The sequence below is a fragment of the Chamaea fasciata genome, unplaced genomic scaffold (assembly GCF_029207755.1).
Source record: "Chamaea fasciata isolate MVZ Bird 193981 ecotype frontalis unplaced genomic scaffold, bChaFas1.0.hap1 SCAF_6, whole genome shotgun sequence".
Taxonomy (NCBI): domain Eukaryota; kingdom Metazoa; phylum Chordata; class Aves; order Passeriformes; family Sylviidae; genus Chamaea; species Chamaea fasciata.
In genome coordinates, this window is record NW_027094091.1 from 48,362,579 (window position 1) to 48,378,914 (window position 16,336).

At 37.3% G+C, this 16,336-nt stretch overlaps 1 long non-coding RNA gene across 2 annotated transcripts in view; it reads right to left on the reverse strand.

Annotated features, from left to right (window-relative positions):
• Nucleotides 1-16,336, reverse strand: part of LOC136291327 (uncharacterized) — a 75,126-nt gene that overhangs the window by 40,483 nt on the left and 18,307 nt on the right. The window contains exon 2 of one of the 2 annotated variants that reach the window (XR_010721495.1): nt 8,726-8,849. The exons of the other annotated variant lie outside the window; for it this stretch is intronic. This is a non-coding gene — a long non-coding RNA (uncharacterized lncRNA). The remainder of the gene's footprint in view (nt 1-8,725; nt 8,850-16,336) is intronic. 2 annotated transcript variants of the gene reach the window in all.

The window sequence follows — 16,336 nt, forward strand, 5'->3', positions numbered from 1 at the left end:
ACTTGACATGGGTATTTGACTGAAATCAGAGGGAATTTTTCACAGGTACTTATGTACACACTTCATTGTGTCTGTGTGCATGCATGTGAATTGATTGAATTGATTTACCTATTGCAAGCGTAGCATAGTTACTCATATCTCAGAATGATAATTAAATAACTGCTGCAATTATATTAATCACTTTATAAATGCTGAATTATTCAATTGATTCAATTGATTAAGTATTACTTAAATCCTTTAAACATGAAATGTTGATCAGGTCTAAGGCTAAGTTTGTCAGTGGGGTCCACTCTAAAGCTTGTGACTCTATGAGAAGGTCTTCCTTACCCTTTGCACCCTTATCACTTGCATCCCTGGTATCCACGCAAATCAATCCAGTGATTTTAAGCCAATGTTCCTTTGTATGCTTCATTTATATAGTAAATAATAGAGCGAACACTGCCATTGAACTTTGTTGCACTTTCGTACATTTATATTAAAACTTTTGTCAATACCTGTGACAGTGATTCTTTAAGCTACCTAAACCACTCAACTGTGACAAATTAGCATAGTCAGCAGAATACTACATCAGGATTCACAACAGTCTTCCACATAAAAGCATGATCTTGAGAAGAAAAATGCAATCCAAGCGAGCTCAGGGTACTCAGACAGGATGCATTCAGCAGATTGCAGCCTGGATCTCTTTGGCAGGAATCCCTTGACAGCCTTCCTTCCAGTTCACTTACGACACGTTGTAATTGGGAGGCACTGGCAGACCTGCACAGTGTGATATTTACAGCATGTTTACGTCTGGTTACTAAATGCATCATTGAGGAAGGTCACTGATCAATACCAACAAATATCTTCAAAAACAACATACAGAAGGAACTGATGAAAAAGGAGAGCAAAATAGGTTTTAGAAGTTGGTGCCTTTTTTTCTAAATAAAAACATTCAGGTATTTTGGAGGTGGATGTTTCTCCTTTAATACTGGGGATTTTTTTTCATACCAGTGAAGAAGAACCTATTTCACTGATATAAATTTCAAAACGTTTCAGGCTGTGCCCACCAAGATAAAGAATTTAGAGAAACTCTTGTTCCTTCTGCATTTATTTCAAGGCTTTTGAAATTTACTTCTGAACTTCTTCCTCTAATTCAAGATGAGTTTAAATTTAGACTCTCAAATTCTATGGGCTATTTGTTAAAGAATACCTCCAAATGATTGCCACAAGAGATGCAGGAGATACTACTAAGGATATACCACTGTTTACAAATGCCTTGTGAGTTCCCTGTATTAAATAATGCATTCAGTTCAATTTGTGTCTTCCTGATCATGATCAGATTCAAGTGGTTCTACATTCATAAATCAAAATGATCTGTTGCGACCAGTCAAAGATAATTCTTTATCAGTCAGTTAATCAGTTGCTGTGGGTATTTAAATACAAATTGTATTTAAATGGGTTCATATATCACATTGGACATAGTTACTGGCTAATTGAATTGCTTCTCTCCCATCTATAAAACTGAAACATGCATGTTGTATTACAACTGAAATCAGATTTCCCAAATCACAGGGCTAACCTTACAGATACCAAACCTGTCTGTTATGAGTACTCTGTAACAGCCTCTGGAATCACTATTACTAAGTTTCACAACAATAAGTTTTTCACTGCAATATTTGTGATGCAAATGGAAAAAGGGACACCAGGAAAAGCCGCATGAATTGTATTTCCCAAGCACACTTACTATGAAAACTCATGTTGCCCAACTTGCTTGCATTTACACGCCTTAGGTTTTAAAAAATGCAAAACCAACAAACTAAAAATTTATTCAGTAGGCATTCACCAATTAAATCCTACAAATTTGCCATTGAAATGCTCAGCAGCTCTTCCACAACATTGCCCACAAATTCATATACAAAGGAAAGTAACAAATCAAATGTGTAGATACTACAGTCATCAAGACATCAGGCATGCTTCTTCTTGAATGCAAAGGAAAACTTCCTGGACAGCATCTTCAGATTGTCAGAGCTTCTGCCAGATGAGGTCTGACCAAGGACAGAGAAATGTTCCAGCATCAAAGAACTTAACAGAGCAGTCCAGACAGTGGCTCTTTCCTGTTTGCAGTACTGAAATCCATATCTTGTATGAGAACTGAAAAACTTAAGGCAGCCAGCAACACCTTCAAGGTCAATGGTACAGCTTTGCCTTGACCTGAAGCTCTATGCAGTAGGACCTTACACTGGGAAAAGTAAGCTTTTATTTAGAAGTGTGTTCTTATATATTCACAGCCTTCATTCATTTGGTTGAGTTTGGAACATTGAAAACATTTAGACAAATGCATCACCAAGAAGGCATGGGCCAGGTGAGGTGGCCTACCTGGAGCAGTTCTCCTGAGGACTGTCAACTTCAACAAGGCAGAAAAAAAGTGATCATAGAAGCATTATGAGCTTTCCTTCACATCCTATGTCTGCCCTGCACCACAGCACCCTCATGTCACCCTACTAAGTCATGCAATTGCTGTCACTCAGCCAGGCTAATGTGCATGGGGTAGCAGGACCAGTACTAATAGAGGAAGGAGAAAGCAGCCAAACAGCTTGCTCCTGGTCTCAAAACTCCTTTTCATAGCTTGTTAGACATGTAATCACCCTAAAACTAATGGGATGTAGAGATACTTCAGAGCTAGAAGCAGATAAGCTTAGGTGCAAAAAATAGCACCGACATAACAATTGCTGTTGCAAAACAAGTAGCTCACTTCATAGGCAGTAATGAAGATTTCAAGACAGCTTTGGTCAGACATGTTATAAAGAGAAAGAAATTCCACAGGTAAGGAATCTTACCCCTACAAGGATCTGTCTGTATTTGCTCCTTTAGAAGTCAGGAAAACTATTATTGTTGAAACACACACTCCTGCTGAGTCAGGTGTTAAAGCACACCTTAATGCTACTCAATAAGGACATGAAAAATGAAGTACTACATATCACAGACTAAAACTGTCCTTTATGCCCAGTCTTCAGGCTTTCCTATACCCATATACAACTTTGTGCTTAGTTATATATGCAACGAATGCACTTGGGATATCTTTCCGCATCAAAATCATTGAACAACTGCATTGAGAAATAGGCAAATATACCCAAACATAAGATGCGCTACAGAAATCTTAGAAAAATCAACTACCTGCAGATTCCCAGACTACATTCCAATACTGAGAAAATATCAAATGCAGTTTTGGAGCAGAAATGAAAGAAGAAAGTCAGCACTTGTGATCTGGCGTCAATGTTTTCTACAGATTAACTGGCTGCCTCTCTGTAATAGAAATGCAATTTGTTTACAACAGAAAAAACAACACAACATTCGTGTCTCATGATTACTGGGGGGGAAGTGGGGAGATAAATGATCTTTCTAAATAGCCCAACAAACTTAACACCATCTACAGAGGATTTTTTAATTTGTTTAAGGTTCATATCAAGATTTGACAACCTTCTCCTTGCCTGGATGAGTACACAGTCCAAAAGGGGAAAAGGGGATTAATTTTTTTTTCCCAAACAGATTGTTAACAAGAATCTATTTACTCTTCCATATGCTCTTCTTATCTAGCTTTCAGCTATTAGAACAAAAGAAGAATATTTGCCAAATCATTCATTTAAAAATGGCAACTTATTACACTACCAAAATCATAGAAAAACAACCATTAGCTAGTCCACAAAAATCCATTAGCTAGTCCACAAAGAACACCAGAAAGTCCTAAACACAGGCAAAATACTAAACTGTTTTACTTTTTTTCCTCTCCCTGCATTTGCTTTTTTGTTTAAATTTAAAGTGAATCTTGAGCCAGCAAAAATTAAGATGATTCTTTCTCCACTGATTTTCTGTCAAAACCACTAACCAACCAAAACATATTTGAAAGTTAAATTTGGTGAAGTTTCTTTTGTTATTCCAGTCATATCAAGAATGATATAATATGGCATTATCTGAAAAAATATAAACAGAGCAGCTGACTGCCATAATTTATATGAAACATATTCAACAGCAATAATGATTCTTTTACAAAACAAGTTTATCGTATTTCAAGTACTTATCTCTCATGCTTTTGAAATTTTACTCCATTTCCCCCCATATGTCAGAGATTCTCTATCAGTGTTCTAAAAGATCAGATTTTCTATCAGTTTCAACTTCTTGTTGATTCAAACATTCTGTTAGTGGTAAACAGATTGGTAGAATAATAAGGATTTCAAAGTATCACTCTGAGGTTAGGAAAAGGTGTAAGGCTGATGTGAGAGCAATATCTTGGCAGTTTTGAGTCTGAATATAGAGCAGATGAAACAGGACGCAGAATTAGTAATAACTGCAGTCACAACAGAGCAGAAATTCTGCAAAATCATAACTACGTGGAAGAGAGAAAATATCTTGACTTTCAAAAAAGGAGGAGCTGAGTCCTACTGAATGGATAGCATCCAAGAAAAGAGAGGCTGTGAGGACACAAGGAAACTTCGATTCAATTCTCAGCCTGAGGAACAATTTCAGCCAACAATTCATCATATTTTTGTGAAACAGTATTTCCCTGTCTCCCCAGAGAATGTGTGTATGTGTCTAACCAAGTCTCCACATCTTTACACAGTGGACAGTAATGATTCCTGGTTCCCATTTCCAGACTTGTGATACAGAATACTCTTGTATGCTGATAAAAAGTTGAATAAGATGCAGGGCAAGACATCCTAGAAGATCTAGATAACATGTTTTCCAAAGAAATGGAAAGAAGTTTTCAAATACTGCCACCGGAATGACTGATAAACTTTTCCAGAAAGTAATTTTACTACTGAATAAAAACACTTAAGAGTTACAAGAAACCTACACAACAGTAGTAGCTACAGCACAGGGGAAAAAAAAAGGTAACTCCCAACTAAGAAATAACTTGCGTCATTCACACCATATTCTTTGCTTGCACTTAAGCATCCATGTTGCCAGAAAAAAAAGGGGGGGTTCTGTCTCTAGATCCCTTCACAAATCTTCTGCCAGCAACAAAAGTATCTTCCAAAACAGCAGTACTAGAGAACTGATTGGAATGGAAAAAAACCCAACCAACCAATAACAAAACAACAACAACCAAAACCAAACACCACACCCCCCTGCAAAAAACCACAAGCATTTGAACAGTACTTAATCTCCCAACGAAAAGACTGAATCATGGCCAAATGATTAGTTCCATAAGTGAGGAGGTGAGGGAATTGAGATAACAGTAAAAGCCATGGAGCAGCAAACACGGGGTTAAGACAGTTCAAATAGCTCTGTTGTCCAAGGTCAAATTAGTAGTTCCCAAGTCACTGTGCCGGTCAACCTGGGACAGCCACTGTCTAAATCTTCTCATAGTTACATTCTAAGTTCCATCAAATCCCAAGGATTTTCTTTCTCACAATTTTTCTCCAGTTAAAAAACACATCTTTCAGACATGAGACACGGAAAAAGTAATCTTTTATACCTAAATCTGGTGTTTGCTGTAGTAATTCTATTGAGTGCACTTTTTTTCCTGCATGGGTATTAAAAATGTCCCCTTCTCTAAATTTCTTGTATCACCTTTACAAATGGATTTCTACATCAGAGGTTACTTGTCTCTTGTTCAGTTTGGTAGACTTTTATGCACTAACCACTGAAAAAGACTACAAAGTAGAAAAAAAATCTGTCAGTTCACTGCGTGAGTAGTAACCAGTGCCATGAATGTCATTCTCAGACTCACTAGCCACATATTTATTCTTGACAACCTGTTTGCTTTTGAAAACCAAAAAGCTGGACTATTTTTAAAAGCCAATTGTCTGCTAGAAAACCCTGCTGGTGTGCCAGCGCTATACATAACCCTACATACGTAAAGCCCTGTCTGGTTTGTTCCTAGATCTCTCAGGCCAGCATGTAGGGCCTCCACAGGGCATACACTCCTCAAGAACATAGTTTGAAGAAAAGATACCAGGTTTAGAGCACAAGCAGGACTACAGTGAGATCAAGAGCTACCTACCAGGAGCTGGCAGGGCAAAAATGGGTAAAAGATGAGGAAATGGGACTGGAAAGGAGATTGCTAGTGAATGGCACCATATGAGTGCACAGGTATATCACAAGTAACAAGGAAACTGCAGGAGGAGTTGACAAGGACAGCTGGAGTAGTTGAGCACTGCCAGGAAACACAGGGTAAACGTTCCTTGAGCTCCTGCTCATCAGTGCAAGATACAGTTTGTGTTGCCAAGCACTGAGGCTTTGCAGTGCCTTGAGTTACTGTGGTATCTGCTTCTGTCACTACAAACCCCACATGGAACACAGGAAAGGATTCTCCGTTCCGGCATCACACGAGGCTGGCACGGCAGCCCCCTGTCAGCAGTGTACTGATATTACAGAAGTGGATAGAAAACCGTAACATCACTTTACAACACACATCCTCACGTGCCACTTGGCTTCACAAATACCATCCTATGTACATTTCCTTGGAAAACAGTTTGTAAGCTGGTGGACACTCCTGTCTTCTTTTGAAGAAACTTATTTTGATGTATTTGAACACTGAATCTGGCCTGTGCCCTTGTCTCAGGCTACATTTTTCTTTACAGCATTTCAGTAACTACTTCACTAGGCCTGTTCCATGTCATAGCACAATCTGCCTACGTTTTTCTTGTCTGCTTCACAGCTTAGTTTCTGGATTAGACTCCCTAGAGACCTAAACAAAAGTCTTCTTCCCTCTTATGACCTGACAGAACTATTTACATTACAGAAGTATGCATGCTCAAGAAATCGATATTGGTATATTACTATTCTGAATGAATATGAACATTTATAGCAAAGACAGGTGTTCAGCAACTTATCTGCAAAAAGATTCTAAGAAAGAAAAACGGTAAAGAAATTACTTTATGTCTCCCAAATTATGCACAGGAAAAAGAATATTATAAAGCATCTCCATGAAAATAAATAATTTCCATAACTTTAAAGCCACTTTTCAGGAAAAACACATTTTCACTGAGAAAAAGAATATCAAATTCTGTCTTGTCCTTGTCCTAGAATCCCCTAGCACCAAAAAATGGAACAAATGCATTACCTTTACAAAAAGTTCTCCTGGATGCTCTGGCATCTTCCAGCAGTAAAAAGGCAGAATTTAGTTGCAATGCTTTTATAATTTAAATTATGAAAAAATGTGAACCTTCACTAGGCTGGGTAAAAGAGATAAATACTTAAGTCCACATGAAGTCAAAAATGAAGTCTGCCTTTAGGCTCATCATAGCACAGCACAAGGGCTAAAGGGCTGTCAAAAAATCTTTGACAGAAACTGCACTAACAAAATTATTTTGTGTTTTCAGCAGTTGCTACATCAAGTCTTTCAGACAAAGGAGCAGAGGGTAATTGCAAAATTAAAAACAGCAGAAACCTCTTCCTCTCAATGGACTACAGAAAAGATCCTGGTAGCAAATATGATATAATTTCACATAGAATAACTGATGATAGCACCTTATGTAAGGTGCCCCTTAGTACTGTACTCCAAAGAGGGAGATTATTTCCTCTGCATTCTGCAATATTAAAAAGTCCTTCCATAAGTGATGCTCATCAAAATAGAAGCCATCTTCATTTAACACAAAGATGCCTTGTTACTTTAAAAATATCCTTGTTTCACCCTCAGAAATAACAAAGAAGTAGCTTTGTAGACCAAGCTGTTTCAGGATTCTGTGAGCGTGCAATCTGGCCACAAAAAAATGCATATATTTAAAGCTTGCAAGATACATGGTACAATAACAAACATAGTGCAACTTCTTACTTTTACACTGGAGCATAATGCACTATTCTCCAGCAAATTTCCACTTACAACCAAGTCATTACAATGAAAATTCTCTTCTCACACATCCATCATGAATGGACTACATGATCTTAGAGAACTTCTCCAACTCTAAATTATTCTATAACTCTGTATCAATTTTTAATCAAAACCTCCTGATAGCTCCATTCCATTGATTCTAAAGAGATGACAAGAGTTCTATTTTACTATTCCCTACACAATTATGTAATATAGTCTAAAATCAATAGATGCTTTGAAAAGAGACACTACCATCTCACTCTGTTGTCCCTGGAAGCCAGTTCTGGGCAGACAGAGTTTTATGTTAGCATTAAAGGGGGCAAGGAAAACTTGACTTAAGTACACCATTGCTAAATAAAGAAGTAAACTACGCTGTCTTCTGAACTCTGAGCTCCTCTCCTTCTCAGGAGAGTTTTTAAGATTCCCACTAAATTAGATCAGTTGGTAACTGAGCTACTTGAATTAAGATATTATCATTCTGCCCTCTTCCTGATTAATTCTGGAAAGATTTGAATAACTTTGTTGGAACAGCCATAATTTTCTTGGCATACATTGCCTTTGAAAATCATTCAACACAGTTGCCTATGAACAGTTTAACCTCACCTCCAGATTATAATTTTAAACTTTATGATTTAAAAAAATCTTACCTCTAATCCTTATGATTCAGTTACTGTCAAGTTGAGTTTTATTATTCAAAAATATAATTTTTAGCTTTGACAAATTAGTGTCTAAAGGCTGAATTGATACATTTATATTCAAAAAAAATTTTCATATCCAACAACAGTAAAACTGTTGCTATTACACTACCCAAAATCTATAGCCTGCCTCTTAGCTTTCTGAAGTTTTTCTCTATTCCCGCTTTCTTACTTGCTCAATCTTTCTTAGTTCTTACAGATGCAAATAGAACAAAAAGCTAAAAATGAGAAGTGAACTCACTACAATTTCTTATGAAGGACTCCTTGCTGTTGTTCTTAAGTGGCTGCTGAGAAGTTACTGTGTTACCAGCATAGATTTCAACCAGTACACCAGGTTCCCCTTCTATGTTGAAGTAACCTGAAAACTTAAATTAAAAATGGGAGGTGGGGATTAGAGCTATGTACAAGTGCAAGAAAAATCAAAGAAAGAAGAAAAGGCTTTTTGTATTAAGCTAGTTATTTTAAAAAATCAATAATTATTAATACATATTAATACAATTCTCCTCAATGGATTTGAGATGCAAGCAGGCTCTGTATTACTTTTAAACGTCTATGGGCCACATGCCTTCTGTTTGGATCCACATACAGGTACTAATTCAAACCTCTGTCTATCAAGAAGTTTATCTCCCACCTTTTCCTTGTATTTACACTCAGTTAAATGAATTCTTTTCACAGACTGAATTTATTGCCAGAGGGAAGCAAAGCTGCCTGTACTACTAGCAACTCTCCTATTCCCCAGTTAGGCAGCAACAATAAATCACATAACATAACTCTACTCACAATTACTAAGCTTTAGCAGGGAAAGTCCATAGACAAGGTAAAATTTGGTGCTGCTGTACTTCCTATCAGTCCAAGATCTTTCCTTACTCATTGAAAAAGTTAGAAGAATAAACAATAGCTCAGGGTGAAATTTGACATAAACCAGCAAGTAGTCCTTAAGACACAAAGCTTTATTTCAAACAGGACTTCAAATTTCAGTACTAATGACCAGACTCTTGACTTCTAAGGATTTGACTAACAGGGCTGCAAATAATGGGACTATCATCAGCTCTTATGTTCCAGCACCTGCTCCTTGTAGACCAGGTAACAAACAAATGGTCTATTCATTCACAAGTATGGTTGGACAAGAGTCAATTAGAAGATGATAACCCTGGATGTCATCACCTGAGCTGCTAAACTAAGAATTAATTACAATTGTACATCTGTTTTGAACTCAAGAAAAGCAGAGCATCCATAAATCTCTTATTTAAAGACTAACTTGAGCCCTTTTTTCATCATAAAAGGTGAAAATTAGAAATGGGATTCCCTTTAGCTTTATCTGGAGTGCTGCAAGAAAACCCCCCTCAGACATTCTGTAAATCTGCAATATGATCAGACCCTGTACTGTCCTGTAAATTAGCAGTAATTAAGGAGTTACACTGATACTAGAGGCAGACATGTCACTGAGGCTGTAACTCAGTGTCTGCTATCATGAAACCGTTACTTAATAGTTATGGATTCAGGCAGAGAATATTACACCAGTGACTCACACCCCGAAGATTTATGCCTAATCACAAGGCTCATACAGTGATAAGCCAGTTGTTTAAATAAAGACTACACTCATCACAAAATACCCACTTACATTCAATAAGATGCAATAATTCATTCAGCAGTAACAACTTTGTCCTTTTTTCCAAGAAAAACTTGCATTCAAGCACTCCATTACATCTTGATTTGGAATGGACAGCTGTTCTTCATGCACAATAGAACTATGGTATTTTAACTGTATGGATAAGCTTTCAGCCCTCTCTCCAGCCTTCATGAAAGAAAAGCACCTTGACAGACAGGCATGAAACTTTTCCTGAACGCAACGGCACTAACTAAAAGGAAGAAACGTATGCATGAAATATCACTAATCATGAGAAGGAAAGGAAATTTAACATTTCTTGAGACAGCAGAAAAAGAAAAAAGTTTCTTAAGTCCTTTGCCCCACTCCCCAAACCCAAGTTCAGGGACTTCTAACCCCAATGACAAAAAAATGCACACTTCCCTTGCTTTCTTCAAAATAGTTCAAGTGCATCCTTTCAAGTTTTAATGATGGGAGAGTACTTGTGCTAAAGCTTTTTCTTCAGAAGTAAAAAAGACATAATAGAAAAATAGATTCAGAAAGACAGCAGAGAACCAGCTGGCTATAATCTATGTCCTTGCACATGATGCCATACTGGTGCACTTAATTAAGGATTTAGATCAAGGCTGTCTTTATCCAGAAAAAAGGCAAAATTCCTACCACAGAATGCTCAGGCCTGAGGAATTGTAGCATTTCTTTCATTTAAATTTTATTTTAATTTTATGTTCTTCTAAATCACCTGTCTTTTATAAATGTTCTGCCTCAAACTGTCAGCATTACATTGCAGCAATATTAAAGTGACTTATTGCTGACCTGTTATCTTAGAAATTCCAGAATGCCAAGAAGGGCTGAAAAATGGATTTTATGACATCCATTTCCCTTCTATGAGAACAGATCAGACTCCTCTGATTTATTAATTTTTTCCAACAAACCAATCATCATCTAACTTATCTGTTCATAAATCATTACTGTTCCACATTACTATCCACATGTGAGGAAAAAAGTCTATTAAGAAATAATAACAAAAATAAATTAAAATGTGTATTGCACAAACCACAAAATTGTTTAGCTGAAGAAAAGTAGAAACTGAGTAAGAATAGAATAAACTAAAGAAAAAAACAAACCAGGAATTAATTCATACGTGAAAAACCCAGAAAAACAGGTTTCAACTCTAAATCAAATCTGAATTGACAAATGGTAGTTATTTCTATGTTGATATAAACTTTACCTACTGAATCTTAGGTATTTAAATGGCAACTCAATAAAACATAACTTCAACCATAGTTTGTTGCTGCTGAGATTGAGCAGTTCATTCTACACAGCAGGAATAAGGAACACCACACAGCTTGAGCTTACAAGGGTTTTTCCAGGTGACTAGTGACAATTTGTCAACCTTTTTGATAAGTAACCCTTCACAGGTTACATGTAGTGCATTTGAGAAAAATTGAGATGACTAAGGTTCACAGGGTTTAAAAACCTAGAACTATAGGAACAACTATAGGTTGCTAAAGGTTTAGAATAAAACAATTTTGTTTGAGTTTCCATACATGCATTCATCGGATAAATTTTCCAAAAGTTCATTACATAGCTCAAAGAAATTCCTCCCTACTCTCAGTGTTTCATGGCTTCACTTTTGACAGCCATTACTTTGCTAGCTTTGCATATAACAGTAAGGTTCCCTGCATGAACATGTTTTCCAGGATTTTAGTGCTTTGTTACTCAGATGGACCTTTTCAACAGTAAAACATTACAGTTTGCCCAAAGTTTTCATTACTCTGATACTGTTAATTAAATTATTGAATCCCTAGATATTCCACAAACCCAGGCTCCATTTTCACACCCTATTTTATCAATCTTTTTAATAATCTCTTCTATCTGGATTACTTTTTCCATTTCACTGTTTCCTTTGTTGCCTTACCTTACCTTCACATCACTGTAAATTTTTATCCTATCATCAGTATTGGTAATACCACTGTCATTTATAAACATTACAGGAATAAAAATTACTCCTCAGTCTCCCACTGAGACTGCTGCTTATTTTCTATTGTTATACACCTTATGTTATTTAAAAAAAAAAATCTTATGACAGTCATGATTAGACCTTACCATATAAACAAGTTGTCTAGAACTTTACCACAACTTAATTTTACACTTTATACCCAGCTGACTTGGATAATTAGCTCATCATGCAAGGAAACGTGGTCCGCAATGTTGAAGGGAAATAAATGCCAAGAAAGCAAACCTCAGCTGTCACATCACAAACCCAATGTGATACGTTATGCTTTTAACTTCTCTCATGCAGATTCCTTTTGTATACTATTACCCTATTAATTAATTCCTACATTAATGAATTTCTGCATTAATTGTCAGATTGCAGTATGGTGCTGTTTGTATGTTAAAAATAAAGTTCACACAGAGACACAGATCTCAATATTAAGTTTGCTGAGTACATTAAATTGGGAGGAGCTGTTGACTGTCTTAAGGGAGGAGAGGCCCTGCAAAAAGACCTTGACAAATTAGAGATATGGACAATCAGCAAGTGTATGAAGTTTAAAAAGGGCAAATGTCAGATTCTGCACCTGAGGGAGGGCAACCCTGGCAGTGTGTAGAGACAGAGAAAGGAGAGGTTGGAGAGCAGTGCCACAGAAAGGGATCTGGCAGTCCTGGTTGAACATGAGTCATTGTGCCCTGGCAGCCAGGAGGGCCAAGCATGTCCTGGGGGGATCAGCCACAGCATCACCAGCCAGGCAAGGGAGGGGGTTGCTCCACTCTGCTCTGCACTGGAGCAGCTTCACACTGAGCACTGTGGGCAGTTTTGGGCTCCACGACATTAAAAAAAAAACCTAAACTATTAGAGAGCCTACAAAGAAGGGCCATGAGGAGGGTGAAGGGTCTGGAGAGGAAGCCATATGAGGAGCAGTTGAGGTCAGTTTGGCTTGTTCAGCCTGGAGGAGACTGAGGGGAAATAGAGGGGCAGACACTGAACTCTACAGTCTTGTGACCAGTGACAGGACCCAAGGGAATGATCTGAAGCTGTGTCAGGGGAGTTTTAGGTCACATATCAGGAAAGGGTCCTTCACCACAGGGTGGATTGGGCACTGGAACAGGTTCCCCAGGGCAGTGGGCACAGCGCAGCCTGTCCTAGTTCAAGATGCATTTGGACAATGCTCTCAGGCACACAGCATGACTCTTGGGGTGTCCTGTGCAGGGCCAGGAGTAGGACTCAATGATACTTGTGGGTCCCTTCAAACTCTGCATATTCTATGTTTCTATGGTGAGTTGCACTGGAGTCGTTGTCCACTTTCTTTTTCAAAGCAATGCTCATGCTAATTTTATATGCAAAAACTATGTTCTGTCTTTCCTGAAAAAAAAAAAAATTCAGTTGAAGAGAATGGCCTCTTCAGTAAGTAATATGTAATTAGCCCAAACACAGCTAATGTCTCTGCTAAAAGGTTGTAGTAATATACATCAGATATTGCTTCATTGCATTTCATTAGAACATTGCATTTCATTAAAAGATTATTTCCATTGAGGTATTTACTTATACTCAATATGTGGAAATAAACACAGGCCAATCTGCTAGAACATATCATTGACGGAATGATTGCTTCGATCATTAGTTTAGTTCACAGACCCCATAGCTTCAGGCTAGAAGTTCCTTCTCATTACACCTCTGTGTTCGTAACAATTCAGAAAATGTTTACACGTACACTTCAACAGGAAATAGTAGTTTACACTACATGAACAAAATTTGTAGCAAGTTCATTACCATAGATCCAGACCAGAATTAGAAAATTGTCTTGAAACATTTCCCACAAAATATTCTGCATAGCAGAAAAACAGTGCTCTCTGCCTTTAGTTACTAGTCCGTAGGATTAAATTGCTACCTGCTTTTTCTGTTGGCCTGTCCACAAAGCATGAACTACAGAGAGAAAATATTCCTCTTCCCTCAAAGTCACACAATGCACCTGTCAGCATTCACAACACTGCTATACAATTAGCGTGCAGCAGAAGCCAACCAGGCTTCAGAATCTTTTCTGGTAACCATTTGGACAGTCTTTGAGGTATGTGGACATATTGGCAATTCAGAATCTGATGCATTTTTGCTTTCTCTCCATTCACAGCTTTACATGTATTGACATCAATTACCCATCCCAGGAGATGTAGGATAAGACCACTGCAATGGATCTATCATCTGTCAGGTATTTTTTCACTCTAGCAAGCAACTGACAACACTTTGTATAAATCCTGGTTTATATATAAAGTGTGTTGGCCACTGAAGAAAAACGTGAACTGCAATTTAAGTTTCTCCTATACTTTCAAGTTGGATTCTTGACTACTCATCTTCAAGTGCTGCTTCATATCATGGTTGGTTTTCAACAGTTTTCCTCTGAGTATTTTGTGATGAACATCTAGAGAGTTGGCAAAACTAAGAGCTGAAGAAGCAGCAAGCCTAAGGCCAGGCCGTGTGCTTTGTCTGCAGAATGATACAATCTTCAGCAACAAAATTTGAAAAGTGACCATCAGCCCACTACACAAAGAGGAGGATGGGCAGGGTTTCATTCCAAGAAATAGGGCTTGTAGAAAACAATCTATTCTTTTATCTTGCCAACAAAGAGTCAAGCAGCTAAAGGCAAGTGACAAAAAAGGATTAATTCTTTTTTTGCTTACTCAATCTCTTCCAGTTTACTGAGCAGCTTCTGTATACTATCCATGAAGAACTTGGATATACTCCAAGTTCTTAAAAGAGACTAAAAGGGCATATGAAGTGAATACAAATCAGATAATTTCATTCAGAACTAACCAAAGCAAGAGATAAACACAAACCCTAAAAAGTTTTGATCATTACCTAATAAACACTTAGCTTCAGTTTTCAATAATTTAGTGGACTTGGTATCAAGGCAGGCTGTGATGGACCCAGAAGCTAATGGGACTTTGAGAAAGAAAAAGGGATCCACTGGCTAGGTGGGACACAAGTCCAAGTTTTAGACTTCCTACAACTTCTTTTTTTGCCTTTGAAAAAGTAATTTCAGATTTTACCCAGGATTTGCTGCAATACTTAAAAGCAAAAATTCAAACAGGAACTTGAAGTGCTTCAGAGGACTAAAGAAAGCTGAGACTTCTCAGCACGTGTCCAAAATGACAGCATTCTACTTGCTATCTGTGAACAGAGGAGGACTGAGTTTTTCTACTGTGTAACTCAAATGTCAACTCAAGGTTTTTCCAGTACCACATGGCTTGGTGCAATCTGTTTAGAGTACTGTTACTCTTATTTTTTGGTTAGGTGCAAGAAACTAATGACTGAGAAGTAAAAGACTCTGAATCTTATTCCATGTTCCCAAACTGTACTAAGAAAGACCTGCATTTATAATTATTATTATGTCTATAATAACAGGGAATACAAATGTCTATATCCCCCATACATTTTTATCAAAGAAATTTCTTAAGAAAAAAAGACAAGAAAATAAGCATTTCAGGAAAGAAGAAAAATGACAGGTGCTACATATAAAATCATGAAGTTTTCCTTTCAAAGATCTAAAATTCTACATTCTTATATAGGGAATTTGGGAAATGATAGCATTCAACAGAACACATCAATTTAGGCCTTTATTTATCAATGACCTCTTGAAATAAATGTTACAGATGTAAGAGTGCTGCAGCTATTGGTCTTTGGATGGCTATTCTTCCAAAAGTGTGCCTTTAGGACTCAGAAGATCTCATTATAATTCCCTCTTTAGTCAGAGGCTCTCTGTAAACAGATACATAAAGTTATTTAGATAATCAAAATTAATGGAATAAAAACATTTAAAAGCATTGCAGCTTCAGTGCCTCATTTTTTCAGCACTGTCATCTAAGCATTCTCCTACTTTACCAGCACTGGGAAGGAATAAATATGTCGGGGAGTGAAAAGTGTTCATATCATTGTGAATGCATTATTTTTATGTATATAATGAGAATAGGCATTACATATAATTTGGAGTCTTATACATATTCCAGTGCAGGGAAAATAGCAAATAGAGCCTTACTGTGAAACACTGTAAACAGACAAATCACAATATGGTTCTCTATTAAAGAATTCACAGTGCCAGATGCCGATCCTACCATTAGTTATGCACAGCCATAACTCTAAGAACGTAAGTAATCCATTGATTACTTTATGACTCCAACAAGTGTTTCCACAATCAAACCCAAACTATTTGATGACAGGCAACAAGTGGATTACCATCCAGACAGGGAAAAATAATT